Below are 14,289 nucleotides of genomic sequence, written 5' to 3' on the forward strand. Positions count from 1 at the left end.
TCGATGGCCACAAACTACACAACATCCATAACTACATAACACAAACTACATAACACAGACGGAAGTTGAAACTGCCCCGCAGTTTCACCTGATGGACCCAAGATTCCTGCTGCAAAATTGGCCAGAGGCCGATAATGCCAAAGGAAAGAAGGCTCTACGGCAATAGCACGTGATGGTGCAACAACTTACAAGACGTTAGTGCCAAAGCTGTTAAGAGGATGTTCAAGAAGCTCAGTAGGCCTAGAGAAGGAGGCGATGACTGCCGGGTGACCGCTCTGGACCCCAAAGGTGGGCTCCTCGGGTGAAAGGATCTGCAATGATATTGAGACTCAAAGAGGGCAGATGACACAAAGCTCACAAAAACGTGGGTATGGAACTGCTCAGCCCGGCAAAGGGTCATTTATTGATCTCAGAGTGTAAAAGCACACAAGAGATTTCAGTTTTAATTAGAGGTCTCATACAAGGGCAGCAGTTTTCCTCACCATTTTTCACTAGCACTAGTTCTTGCTGGGGGTATATTTGGTGAATGTGAGGAGTTTGCTTTTACTCTGTCTCTTTGGGTGAGTCAGTATTCTTTGAATTCCTAAAGTATTCCTGTTTTAAAGCAGCCTCTAGCAAATGATTTTTATTCTTCTCTTCATCTAATTGTTTCTGTAAAATCTCCACTAGGTTTTGAAGGGAATCTATGATTGCTTTCTCCTCCGTACATCGCTTTAAGCGGTGATCTATAGCTGCCACAAGGCATGCTCTTAAAACGGAGCAGATTATGATTTTATTTTGGCCAAATTTAAATCTAGTCTCACGTTGTAAAGAACACACTCTATCAGTTACATTATCCAAATTAAACCAGTTATTTTGAGCCCATTCTTCGTCTTCCGGAGAGGGCTAGGCATTATGTTTTGCTAGCAGAGCATAAAACGCAGCTTTAACTTTTGCACTGGGGTTTTCAGTCATTTTATGAAGGGATAAAAACCACTACAGGGAGGTAAAAGTTAATTACACACTGCGACACACACAGCTTCACTGTGTCTCCCTTCGCTTCCCTGGGTGGGTGAAGAGACCAAATCTGCTTGGGAGGTACTCCTTAAGTTACTTATGGTTGTCTCTTTGCTACACCAAGCAGTCTAAATTCACACACACACACACACACACACTAAAACAGTTCCCCCTTTTACACTAAGAGATCTTTTGCGAAAAATCTGAAGACAGAGCCTTCAACTGAGGATGGGGTGCTTTTCACCCAGGCATGTGCAGTTTGCGGGAAATTCGAGTCACCCCCCTTGCTTTCTAGACACCGCTCACCCTTTTCGGGGTGTCGGGCTAGGTGCAGCTGGGGCAAAACGTCCTTCCCCTATTACAGACTACACACAACCTTGCAACCCCTTGTGTCTGTCAAATCCTGTCCGTGATGCCAGTTTAATGTCACAATCCGCTAATATAAGCGGGGGTCGTGATGGTTTGTTTATCGATCTCAGGGCGTAAAAGGACACGAGAGATTGCAGTTTTAATCAGAACAGTGCACCTTTATTAAGTGCCCACAACACAGTAACGCAATAGAAGAGAGAAAGAGAGAGAGAGAGAAGGAAACACAGAGAGGAAGAAAAAGAGGGGGGCAATAGCTACCAACAGATGAGACGAAGTCCACGTGGTCTTCCGCCAATAGATTCGTCTTCTTTCCGTGGGGAGATCTCAGACGCGGTTATTTCAGAAAGTCCCTTTATGTCCTTTTCAGAAGTGAGGGGCAACTGGCCAAGAGGTTGGGAAACCTACAGCTGTTGTTATGGGGTCCGTTGCTTTGGGAAATGGGTACAGGACAGACGTACAAGACAGGTGTACAGGACAGGTCATTCCTTTCCCCTTCAGCGCAGTCCTTCCCACCTGGGAAGCATGAACGGCACAGTCCATTGCAACCTGCACTAATTTTCCTCAGGAATGCGTACCAGTTCCCAGTGGGCACACCCACAGGCAACACGTGGCAGACATCCCACCTCAGCCAGGCCAGGACTCCTGTGCTCAGTCTCTGTCCTCGGCAATGATCCTGAGGCAAATGAGGGATCTTTGGACTGTCTCTTACACTGTTTCCAAACTTGGCTCCACACCGGCTCATGGTACCTAAGACAACAAAACAGAAAACGTGACTATCGCCCTCCAGAAGATTAATCCCCAGGGCACCTCTACACTGCTGCCCCAGAGCACCTCAAATCATCCGACTCTGGAGGTGGCCTGGAGAAGACCTGCAAAGTGAAAAGGTACAAGCTTGGCACGCCGCCGCATACCGCCCGCCTATTAGTCGCCCCACCTTAATGCCAACTTGCCTGCTCGCCTCTGTTCCTTGGCACGCCTAGGGCGGCGGCAGCACCTGCAAAGAAACAAAGCAAAAAAACATGCAGAGAGACTGAAATCACAACCTCCCCACTCCGACTGAAGTATGCCACACCGATACCTTAAGCTTGCACCCACCTGGCCTCTGGCATTCTGGGCCGGGACATCTTGTGAGTGGACCGCTGAAAAGGAACAAACAACAATGGATGCTTAGAGCTGAACCAGACATTGATATTGGAGCAATACCAACTCCTTCTGTCCACCAGTCACCTTTTACGTCACTCCATCAACCTTAAACATCAATATCCGGCTTTACTACCTAAAAATAAAGACAAAGAACAATGCTGTGACGTAGCCACCATTTACCCTTGCCCTACAAACACAAACGGTGACTGACCTTCCTGCGGGAACCCCCTCACCCGGTGTGGGGCGCTCTGCCACGGATTTAATCCATCTGCATCTGAAAGATAGTGATGACAAAAGTCAAAGGGTTGCATGAGAACTTAACAGCTCCAGCCATCCTGTGTCAATCTAGGAATGCCACCTAGAGGCCAAACTACACCCTACACTACAAATTTCAAGTCCCCGAGCCTTGTCCTATTACACCTATATGCCAGACGGTGCAGCAGGGCAGAGCAGCTCCAGAGAAAACCCACACAGGCACCCGTGATACAGCAGATGACAAATGCGGGGAAGCAACGAGGAGAGAAAACTCTCGGTGAGAAGAATGACCGCAGGCACATCGAAGAGCTAAAGCAGAAGACACAAGACACCCAGTAGAGACAGAACACACAATAGACAAGCTGCACAACGTGCACTGGGACTGCTCTGCCTGGCACACCTCAGCGCTGTGATCGAAAGGGAGACTTGCCCTTTAGGGGCCCTAAAGGGGCCCCTTCTTAGACATCCCCATCTCTGAAGCTGACTCAATATTCCCTCCCGGCGAGCCCCGACCCGACATCCCGCTTGCATCCCCTCAACTTATCTCTCGGACATCCAGGGATGCGAATCCTCCTCAGGTGCAAAAGAAGGCCGCTCACCGTCTGGGAAGCTCCTGCCGTCATCGGGCTGTTGTCTCTTAGTCGGCTACGATAAAAAAAAACCAAACGTCAAGGCCTGAACTTAGCGGGACGTGGGCCACTACAATTCTTGTACTCACCATCTCCTAAGATGGCCGGGGTCCTCGGGCCGCACGCTTCGGCCGCGCTCCGAGGCTGACGCCACCGTGGCAGGCTATACCTAAGCTACGAGGAGACAGGCCATGTGGCATTGCTGAAACCCTAGTGGACCCTCGCTCCTCCCTCCCTCCCCGACTCGCCGCAACTCCTCGGCCGTTGCCGAAGGCTACCCGGACGGCACCGTCACGTGGAAAAGGTCAAGGCTTCATCGCAGAGCTTTGCGATACTTGCGGAGGGGTCACGAGGGCGGCGAGCCGGGTCCGTCGGCCGTTCTGCGAGGGGGTTCGGCGTAATGCAAGTGGACCGCCTAAAACGCACAAATGACAATGGATGCTAAGGGCTGCACCAGAACTTGGCACCCAAGCAAGAACAACTTTTTCTTTTCAGCGGCCACTGCTTACCTCGCTCACTTGACATGGACTGCTGAGATCCGGCTTTACCTCCTAAAAATGAGGACAGGACAACAGTGGAACAGAGCCACCGCGTTACACTTGCCCTGCAAACACAAACGGCAACTCACCTTCCTGTGCGAACCCCCTCACCTAGTATGGAGCGCTCCACCACAGATAGAATCGATCTGCGTCTGAAAGACAGTGATGACAAAAGTCAAAGCGCTGCATGAGAACTTAAAGGCTACAGGCACCTCGTGTCAATCTAGGAATACCATCTAGACGGCAACTACAGCCTACACAACAAATTTCAAGTCCCCGGGCTTTGCCCTATCGCACCTATAATGCCAGACTATGCAGCAGGGCAGAGCAGCTCCGGGCCAAACCCACGCTGGCCCCTGTGACACGGGACGTGACCAACAAGGGGGTGCAACACGGAGAGAAAACTCCCCGTGAGAAGAAAGGCCGCCAGTCACCTCTAAGGGCTAAGGAAAAAGACACACGATGCGAGAAGCCCAAAAGACGCAGAACACACGATAGACGAGTGACACGACACGCACCGGGACTGTTCTGTCCTACGTGCCTCAGCATTGTGATCAAAAGTGAGACTTTCCCATCGTGTGGCCTAAAGGGGCCATTTCTTGGACATCCCCGTCTCCAGAGCTAATTCAAAAATCCTTCCGACGAGTCCTGACCCGGCACATCGCTCTCATCCCCTCTGTGAGGCGTAGCCCTCCACTTATCTCTCGGAGGTCCGGGAATGCGAATCCAGGTCAGGTGTGAAAGAAGGCCGCCTCGCCATCTGGGAAGTTCCTGCCGTCACCGGGCTGTTGTCTCTTAGTTGGCTACAAGAAAGAAAACCAAACGTCAAGCCGTGAACTTAGTGGCACACTGGCCAAAACCCAACAATTCTTGTACTCACCATCTCCTAAAATGGCCAGGGCCCTCGGGCCACATGCTCCGGCCGCACTCCCAGTCTGACGCCGCCGTCACAGGGCATACCTGAGATAAGAGGAGACAAGGCCACGTGGCATGGCTGAAACTTGAGGGGACCCTCACCCCTCCTCCCCCCCTCCCCCAACTTGCCACAAATCCTCAGCCATTGCCAAATTCAACGTGGAGGGCACCTTCAAATGGAAAAGGTCAAGGCTCCGTCACAGAGTCCCGTGATACTTCCAACAGGCTCACGATGGCGGCGAGCCGGGTCCATCAGCCGGTGGCAAGGCGATTCAGCATAAAAAAGTGGACCACCTTAAACATACAAACAACAACGGATGCTTAGAGCTGCACCAGAACGTGGCAACCATGCAATAACAACTGGTTCTGTCCACCGGTCACTGCTCACCTCACTCATTTGACATTGATTGGTGATACCTGGCTTTACTTCCTAAAAATTAAGACAAAGAACAATCTGGTGACATAGCCACTGTTTACACCTCCCCTGAAAAGCTGAATGACAATGGACCTTCCCGGGGGAGACAGGGCAAAACAAAACGGAAAGGCATGTACCGACATAGGGTCTGAAAGCATGGCATTGCCGGATTAGTTTCCATCTGAAACCGCTTGACCGTGACCTCTTTCCGCAAGGGCCTCTGTCATGTTGGACCAGCGGTTGGAATGCTTCAGACCACCTGTAAAACACAAAAAAACAAAGGATGTTTATAGTTTTATTACTAACACATTAAAACTCCGGTAACATCCAGCTCTGTGCTGGAATCAATACTCATCTCAGTCACCAATACTCATCTGGCTCATGGTGCCCCCGGTACCAGTACCTGGCCGTACCAAGCGCTTCGCATCTTCTAATGAAACAAAGAGCCAAACAACGGGGTAAGCATTGAAGAAAGTCAGGCTGGAGCTTGGGCTTCAGGTGCCAACCCACCTCATTGCTGTGCTCCTCTGGCCTCCTCCATTTGTGTCTGGTTTACATCCTATCCCTCTGCAAAAAAAATTATTTGTCAAAGTCACTCAGGCACACAGGGAAAGCTTCGCCTTCCCCAAGTTCTCATTTCTCAAAGCAAACCATCTAGGAGCCGCAAACAGCATGCATTAAAACAAATGACTAGAAAACTGCGAGACACTGCAGTACTTCTCCCATGCCTCCACCGAACCTTGCATGAACTGGCTGCGGTTGCTCCATCCGAGGTGTGGCTCAGGTGGCTAAACAAAGCAAAAAGTTCCCCGTAAAGTCTTCTTTCTACTCCACCTACCCCCCCAGTCTACGCCACAGGGCAGAGCAGTTTCAGGCTAAACACAAACTACACATTATACTACAAACAGTGTGACACTAGGATGATAAAAAAAGCTCTCAGGAAGAAGAATAATGGCAAGGACCGAGACAACGCCAAAGAGATGACTGATGGTATGGCGATGGTGGAGGCTCTACGGAGCAGAAGAAAAAAACTGTAACAATGACCTGTGAGAAGGACTGTTGGTCACGATGATCAAGATGGCTGCGAGACAATGCTACATTCAGAATGTTCCCCATATCCTTACAGTCTTAGAAGCCCCAGGACATGACAGCTCACGGCTGCAAAGGATGGATGGCAATAGAGCCAGGAACAAGGCCTCAAAAGGCATCCGACTCGACGCTTCTGAGATGCGATTCCAAGATGGGATTCCAAGATGTGGCTGAGCCCGCCGGTAAAAGAACAAATTATATTGGCATCATGCCGATAAAGTACAAATATTCAAGAACCTAGAGATGGCAGCCAATGCTTGTAATAAGGCCCTCAAAGGGAAAAGGCAAAGATATCTGATCCAAGGGATCCCAAAAGCATGCTAGACAGCACAAGACTGAGGGGAACTGCTCTGCATGTCCTACGGTTGCAATCAAAAGTAGAGCTGCTCTCTTTAGCTGTCCAAAGAAGCCCCTTAAAGGGCATCCCCTTTCCCCTCTGCTAATTTTTAAATCTCTCCCAGGAATTTCTAACCCGCTGCTCTGCTGGCATCCCATCCCCAGGTTGTGGCACCCAACTTATCTTTCAAATGATCCGCGATGTGCATCCGCATTGGACGCGAAATAAATCTGCCTCAGCCATCTTGGAAGGCCCCGCAATTGCCGGGTAGCCTCTTGGATAAAAAAAGAGCCAAAATCAATAGACGAGTTTAGGAGCGCATGGGCCAAATCCCAACAAGTCAGCTGCTCGCTCGCTCCTAAGTGCGCCTAGGTCCTCAAGTCTCTGGCTTTAGCCCATGTCAAGGCTGTGGCTGTTATTATGATGGGCACCTGCATTAGCGAGAGACAAAGTTACGAGGCATTTCTGTGAGTGCAGTGGATGCGTTTGTGGGCCGTAAGACGCACGTAAATGCACCTGCTGCACGTGTAGAAAAGCTTTAGGGGGCCCCAAATGGACACTGTTTCCTACTGTGCTGCCTTCAAAACCTCCCCACAATAACCCCTAGTCCAATACCCTGCACACCCCCTCCCTCTCCCAGTCACAATCCTTGACTATTAGAAGCCTCGATCTCAGTCATCATCTTTGACATGGGGCAAATCCCTTTTGGGACACAATGCATTTGCTGAAAAAAATTGAAGTATCGCACTCAACGCAATCTGGAATTGCGGGAAGTTACACAACTCCTAAAAAAAATACAAGAACAAAAACAGAAATCGCAAAAGCACCTTATCACCCCTGAATGCACAACCAAAAATTGTGAACTTATATACTCTCTGTGTTCAATGCTATCTTCTTCACAGTGCCTTTAAGGCCTCTGATGCTTTAGATACCAAAAGCACCTACTGAAAACAAGCTAAGCTGAAAGATCCCTTTCATTGAAATAAGAGGAAAGCTCTTGTCACAGTCACTCCCAGGGAGGGAATGAAGCCCTTTGCCAAAGGCTGGGGTTGATATAGCTCTGGCCGGGCCCGCCTCTCGATCCCACAATGCCCAGGAAAAGGGAGGAGGCAAATACCGCAAGGTATAAAAGCTCTTGGAGGAGCAGTGGTCATTTGGCTCCTCTGACTTAAATTCGAGATGAGTAAAAGGCTCAATAGAGAAGAAAACTCTTCAGGGAAATGATGACACTTTCTTTTTTGCTTCAACAACATCAAGCAAAAGGGCAGAAAACCGGTAAGAAATAAAACATTGTGTTTTGGCAGCACAGCTAGATAACTTGGATAATTTGTTCCTAACTTGGATAAATATTCCTTAGTGATTAATAAGTAGTATTCCACATGTGACTAAGGTAGAGAGGAATAGTAATTGTATGAATGATGTAACTCTCATTGAGATCTCTAATTAGGGCTATATACATTAAAAATAAAAATAAGAAAAATTAATACACTCCCAGGTGGCATTAGGGTTACATCTGTGCCAGACTCGCTCCCATATGACATTCAGTACCGGGGCTCGGGTAGGAGCACCCTGAAACACAGATTTAAATCCTTAAAATGCTCAAAAAGGGAGAGCTTCCTTCAATTGAGCTCCTTACAATGCGGGAATGGGCACCAGTTACCTCCACTGAAACTGATACAGTGGCAAATAAATGGCTTCTCCCCTTCAATTTAATCCCCTAAACTATTGGGAAAAGAGGGGTTTCCTCACTTTAAATCTCTCCAGTGATGGAAAAAGGGGGATTTTTCCTCAATTCAAACCTTTAAAAAGGAGGGACAACTGGGCTTCCCCCTCAATTTAAACCTTAGGACAATGAAAAGGGGGAAGCTACCCTTAATTCAAATGCATAAAAGAGCATTGTTGAGGTTTTCCCCTTCCATTTAAACTGGAAAATAATGGACAGTGAGGATTCCCTGTCAATTTATACTCCTGATGGCATGGAAAATGCAGGGTTTCCCTCAAATGAGACCATTAAAATGACAGGGGAAGCAGATACCCCCCCAATTTTAACACAGACAATTATGGAAAAAGGAAGCTGATTATCTCAATTTAAGCTCCTTTTCTCCTAATAACTCTCTCTTTTCTGGGGGCACTGGGGAGGGACTGGGGGCTCTGAAGAGGGGCTGATGAGATGAAAGGGACCTCACAGGCTCCCCTGCCTGCTCAGGTGCCGCCCCTTGGCACAAAGGTTTTTCCCTGGGCATTTTCTTGAAGCGATGTTCTGTACCCAGGTGCATCCGGCCAACTTCCCAGCTCCTGCCGGATGCTGTGACCGTTGTTCCCGGAGGGGCTCTCGAGATGCCTCCGTTGGCCCCTCTCGACCAGCAGCTCCCTGCATAGGTGTGCCCAGGGAACCCTCTGAAAGCAGCCTGTGGCAAGAGCCGCCCCCTCCTCATTCTCACTGGTCGCACCTGGGGCTGCTGGATCTTGGAGTGCAGGGATGAGGCAGAGAATGGTCCTGCCGGTTGTTCCCTCCCCTGCGCGGGCCATCGTCCACCCCCGAAACACCGGGGTGTTTCGGGGCTTTCCTTTCCGTGGAAAAGGCCCGGCCTTCTTGTCCGGGTGCCCGTGGCCAAAACTGGGATCCTGCCTTCAAAATTCCGTATGTCCTAGACTTGTAACTACCAAGGAAATTCCCCACAGATCACAAGCAATTACCAGTAATTTCTCTTCCATAATCATTACTGACTTGCGTTTCCATTGAAGTGTTTGACGCACCCCTTGAGGGGTTGGGGGTTTGGCCGGGTTGTTTATGGCTGATCCTGGCAGGCACGCCCATCACCAGTCCACCCTGAATTTCAGTGAAATATTGATATTGTTTATAAATACTCCCTCTGCCTGCTACTCGATCTTTCCTTGTGCATCTGCAGGGAGCAGATTGACTCCATCCTTTGATCCCAACTGCAGCTCTCCGGCCCAAATGCCGGTCCTCGTGGACACAATCTAAGCAGAAAACTACTATGTGTTTGCTTTTGAAGTAAAAGTCTTATTGCATCTGGCTGTACAATTAAAATAAATACCTGTGTTGATGGTCACTGTAAGAAAGCTTTTCAGAGGATAAAATATCCATTTTGGTAGCACAGATCCCATTTTGACAATGTTGCATTCTTGTGGGTTTGGGAATCCTGCCTGTATAAGACATCTGAAAATTGGTATTTTGCAAATTGATATCTTGAAACAGAGTCATTTTGATATTTTGGAACTTGAGACTCTGCTATTATGAAATGGGAAAAAAAAAAGGTATTTTGGAACCTGGTAGTTTGCAATTTTGAAACAGGGTAACTTTGGTATTTTGGAACTTGGTCATCTGGTATTTTAAAACTGAGATTTTGAAACCTGGTTTTCTGGTATTTTGAAATTTGGGTTTCTCTTATTTTGAAACAATGTTATTCTAGTATTTTGGAACCTAGTTTTTGGTAGACTGTTTTTTTAGTATTTTTTAAGATGAGCTTTTAGTATTTTTGTAATCCCAGGGTTTGGTTTTTTGTAATCTGTGCTTGGCAGGGACCTGGGACATCCTAACTGAGTCTCTTGGCTTCATTTGCTGTCTTCCACTACAATTAACCTGGCATGGAAACTGTTAAATAGCAGACTATATGATGAGACACCTCCTGAAACAAATAAATTGCAGTTAAATGTCTCTTCCTACACTAACACCTGGCCCAGTTTAAATCCATATTTAGCCCTTAATCAGGGGGGATGGGGAAGCAGAGGTTAAATGATTTACTAAGAAGTTTTTTGTTAAAAGCAATGCATACAGCTTGCTCAACACTTATCGTGCCTACCAAAGCAAGACGAGAAGATAGTGGACTATTGATAAAGGGAAGGAATCTTGACCAAAGATCCTGTTTTTAACCTAACTCAAACCAGTCTTGAAGTTTAGACTTGGGCCAGGGACATAAAGAGCATGCACATGGAAGCAAGGTGAAAAGTTCAGGATGAGGAAGACCCTTTACTTCATCTGAGGAAGACTCTTATTTCATTCCGGAGACCCCTGCCCACAACCACCAGACAACACTGCACAAGTGCAGCGCAGACATAAGTGACTTTTGGGCTCATTGTAATACAAAGCGAGGCTAGGCAATGAATAGGTATAGGCATATTGGGAAACTTAATGAATATGGAACTTGTAACCCGATATATACCAAGCTGAATGCAGCTGTCGGCATGCATGACTTTGGAGGAACTATTCCCCCATGTGTTCCAGTGCTGGAATAAACATACCTACTTTACTATTTATTCCAGCAGTGGAATCTTTTCTGCATATCAGCCTGACTCTTCCTCTCCTCCCATTTCCCACCACTCCACTCAGGGCTTTCCACACTCACTCTTTTCCTCCCTCAGTGGCATCACAGCAGAACACAGCAAGGTTTTGGCTGGCACTTGAGCTCTCCAAGTTGATCTTACCAAGAACTCTTCTGCTTTTCACTGCACCAGCCACAACAACATTTGCTCACTAAAATAAATGCTTTCCACAATGAACTGAAGGTACAAGGGAACAAGTGCTGCACAGCAATATTTTTCAGCCTGAGGACAAAGAAATACTTTCTAAGGTTTGGATCCTGTTCCAGTGCACCGGAACCAAATCAATCTGCTTCTACTCTGAAAACATCAGCAACACCAAACCGAGCTGCCAGCATGAAGCACCTCACTGTTCCTACCCTGCCTGTGCCTCACACCCTGCTTCGTCGTGCCCTGCTCTACCACGCTACAGACTGCCGGGAGCAAGATTCATCCTTGAGAATCGTCACACTGATATCCTTGAACATTCCAACCTCAATGCCAATATTGTAGGAACCTCCTGCATTCCATTCCCTAGTACAGCAACAAGAAAAAGTCCTCACCCACCCTGCATCTTCAAAAAATAGTGTACAAGGTTTAAATAAGCCTTGTGGTTTGAGGGGGACCATCTGCCCAAAAAGCCCAACTCTGCATCCAGATGAAATGAACACCACCGTTATAAACATACTATAATACTGGCTTCTCGCAAGTATAAAAGTAGGTATTATATAATGTTAGAAATGCTTTTTGCTGTGTGGATGTGGTTTTCTCTCTTTTTAGCAAGAATGTTAGCAAGTGTGACCAAGTAAGATAACCTCCAAGCGAACAGAGGATGAGGCCCGAGAAGCTGCTAATCAACACTTTGTCCAGGGAACAAAAGGGCCCAAAGGCTACTCCGCCCGAAGAACGGGCGGCCAGGAGAGTCCGAGAGCTGCTATCACCGCTCTGCCCGGAGAGACGAAGAGGCCCAAAGCTGCAATCAGCCCTGACTGTCTAGAGAATTAAGAGATCCACCCTACCATCGACTCTTACCTAGTGAGCCCAACCCCAAGAATCAAAAGAAATAAAACCGCAAGGCAGAAGAGTACGCATGCTTTAAAAAGGCGGAACCAAGGAGTGGCCATGCAGAACAGCTCCGGGAAAAGTTTGAATATTAATCGAGAACAGACAGTAAAAATAGTATAAAAAGGACTCACCTCGAGCATCAGGTGTGCTCTTGGCAGAGCGCCAAGGCATCCAGCCATTACCCCTTTGCTTTATTTTATGTGTCTCTTATTGTCTTTATATTAAACCCTTTAAATTCTCACAGGAGAGTGAACCTCGTTTTTCACACCACAAATAGATCAGTGAACAACAGATGCACGGCACACTGTCAGCTTGGACCTCCAATTATCTCCACCCCTGCCGCTGGATTAACACAGCAATGGAAATATGACACCACGAAGGTCTCATGAGAGAGTACAATATACATGGAACACCGCTTCCAGCAGGCACCCACGTTGGTATTTAAAGGCGTGGCTCAGTTAAAGAGCAACACCAAAAAAAGTCCCCAGGCAAAAAGCCTGGGAAGTCGGGGTTGGGTTTTTTCCAATCTTCCTTTCAGTGACTTTTGCAAGCAAGCTCTGAAGCGGACAAGCCACAAGCGTCCCCCAGCGTCCCTTGCCGGGACTCGGGCCGGGCTGGCGCCGTTCCACGGTGCGAGGGGACCGGAAAAGCCACGCGACCCACGGCACCGGCGGCACTCGGCGACCGGGGGCGACCCCGCGCTCCCGGACCCGGGCGGAGCGCGGCTCCCGGCACGGAAGCGGCTCCTCCGGCAGGCGGGGGCGGCCCCGCGCCGGGAGAGCCCCGCCCGCCCCCGGCGCCTGCCGAGCAGCACCGGGCCGAGGGGGACCCGGCGGCGCCCGAGCCCCGCGCACGGAACGCACGCAGCGGGCGGGACGACAGGGAGCGGCTCGGCTCCGCGCCTCGTCTCCCGCCTGCCCGCCCTGACAGCGCTCGCCTGGGCTCCGCACGGCTCGGACCGCGGCGGCTCCGTCGGTCCCTGTCAGCAGCCCAGTCCCCAAACTGCCATTCCTCCTTAGAAGGGGCCAGAAAGGGCCTCCCCAGGGGCCAGGAGTGCTCCCGCGCAAGACATTGGGGGCCGGGGCAGGGGCAAAAGCGCCCTCAAATGCAGCGGCAGGCCCCCATCTAAACCCTTCAAATGCTGGAAGAGCTGGAGTTTCCTTCAATTTAACCCCTGGAACTGAGGCAACGGGCAGTGTTTACCACAATTTAAACCAATACAATGGCAAATAAATGGGTTCTCCCCTTCAGCTCAATCCCCTGAAATATCAGAAAGAGACGGGCTTTCCTCAAATTAAATCTTTCAAATAATGGGAAAACGGCGATTTTTACCTCAATTAAAACCCTTAAAAAGCAGGGACAACAGGGCTTCCCCCTCAACGTAAACCTCAGGATGATGAAAATGCGGGGGGGTTACCCGCAATTCAAACCCCTAAAGTGGCAAGACCCGTGCTCTCCCCTTCCATTTAAAGTGGAACGTGGGAACTCCCTATCAACTGATAACCCTAACACCATAGAAAAGGCAGGTTTTCCTTCAATCAATACCCTTAAAGTCACAAGTGAAGGGGCATCCCCCCAGTTTAAACACAGGCAATAACGAAAGAGGAATTTCTTCCGTCAATTTACACCCCTTTTGTCCTCGCAACCCCCTTTTTTTTTTTTTCTGGAGGTACTGGCGGGGGAGGAGGGGGGGGCGGGCGTGTCGAGGGGTTGGCAAGATGAAATCAAAAGGAAAAAGGGGAAAGGAGAAAGATCCCCCTTGCAAATCCACACCGTGGCTCACCTGCTACTCCCCGGCACAAAGGTTCATCCCTCGGCACCTCATTTAAGCAACGCTCCACATCCAAGCGCTCCCCCAGACCCTGGGAGACGCTCTCACCGTCCTTCCGTGAGAGACACTCCCCGCCCCCCAGGAGCCCGGCATAAGCGCCTCTCTTCCAGCATCGCCGTGACAAAGTGAGTTGAGGAAACCCCTCCTAAAACAGCCCCCGGCAGGAGCCGCCCTCTCCTCACCGTCACAGCTCACACCTGGGGCTGCTCTGACCCCTCATCATCCTCACAGCTCACACCCGGGGGTGTTGCCAGTCCCAGTGTGAGGGCAGGTGCAGAAAGGATTTGCTGCTCATTCCCTGGACAGCTCATCCTCTGCACCTGACACACTGGGGCACCGGGCTTTCCTTCCTATGGATAACAGATATTTGATGCAAGTTGCAGGTG

The 14,289-nt window shown here is 49.3% G+C and overlaps 3 long non-coding RNA genes across 4 annotated transcripts; all 3 read right to left on the reverse strand.

Moving 5' to 3' along the window:
* Positions 1-1,687: 1,687 nt before the first annotated feature.
* Positions 1,688-2,753, reverse strand: LOC125318382. Its single transcript, XR_007200332.1, has 6 exons — positions 2,720-2,753; positions 2,593-2,641; positions 2,461-2,504; positions 2,300-2,359; positions 1,989-2,112; positions 1,688-1,878 (listed from the first exon to the last, which is right to left on the reverse strand). It is a non-coding gene; the product is annotated as an uncharacterized LOC125318382 (long non-coding RNA).
* Positions 2,754-3,644: 891 nt separating this feature from the next.
* Positions 3,645-5,290, reverse strand: LOC125318376. Of its 2 annotated transcripts, none has more exons than XR_007200331.1 (7): positions 5,235-5,290; positions 5,017-5,140; positions 4,812-4,891; positions 4,450-4,734; positions 4,043-4,083; positions 3,902-3,943; positions 3,645-3,807 (listed from the first exon to the last, which is right to left on the reverse strand). It is a non-coding gene; the product is annotated as an uncharacterized LOC125318376 (long non-coding RNA). The 2 variants fall into 2 exon arrangements; XR_007200330.1 differs by having other exon boundaries at positions 4,021-4,083.
* Positions 5,291-5,491: 201 nt separating this feature from the next.
* Positions 5,492-13,958, reverse strand: LOC125318367. Its single transcript, XR_007200329.1, has 3 exons — positions 13,856-13,958; positions 5,665-5,828; positions 5,492-5,520 (listed from the first exon to the last, which is right to left on the reverse strand). It is a non-coding gene; the product is annotated as an uncharacterized LOC125318367 (long non-coding RNA).
* Between the last annotated feature and the right edge of the window lie 331 nt (positions 13,959-14,289).

This window comes from Corvus hawaiiensis, chromosome 29, assembly GCF_020740725.1.
Source record: "Corvus hawaiiensis isolate bCorHaw1 chromosome 29, bCorHaw1.pri.cur, whole genome shotgun sequence".
Taxonomy (NCBI): Eukaryota; Metazoa; Chordata; class Aves; order Passeriformes; family Corvidae; genus Corvus; species Corvus hawaiiensis.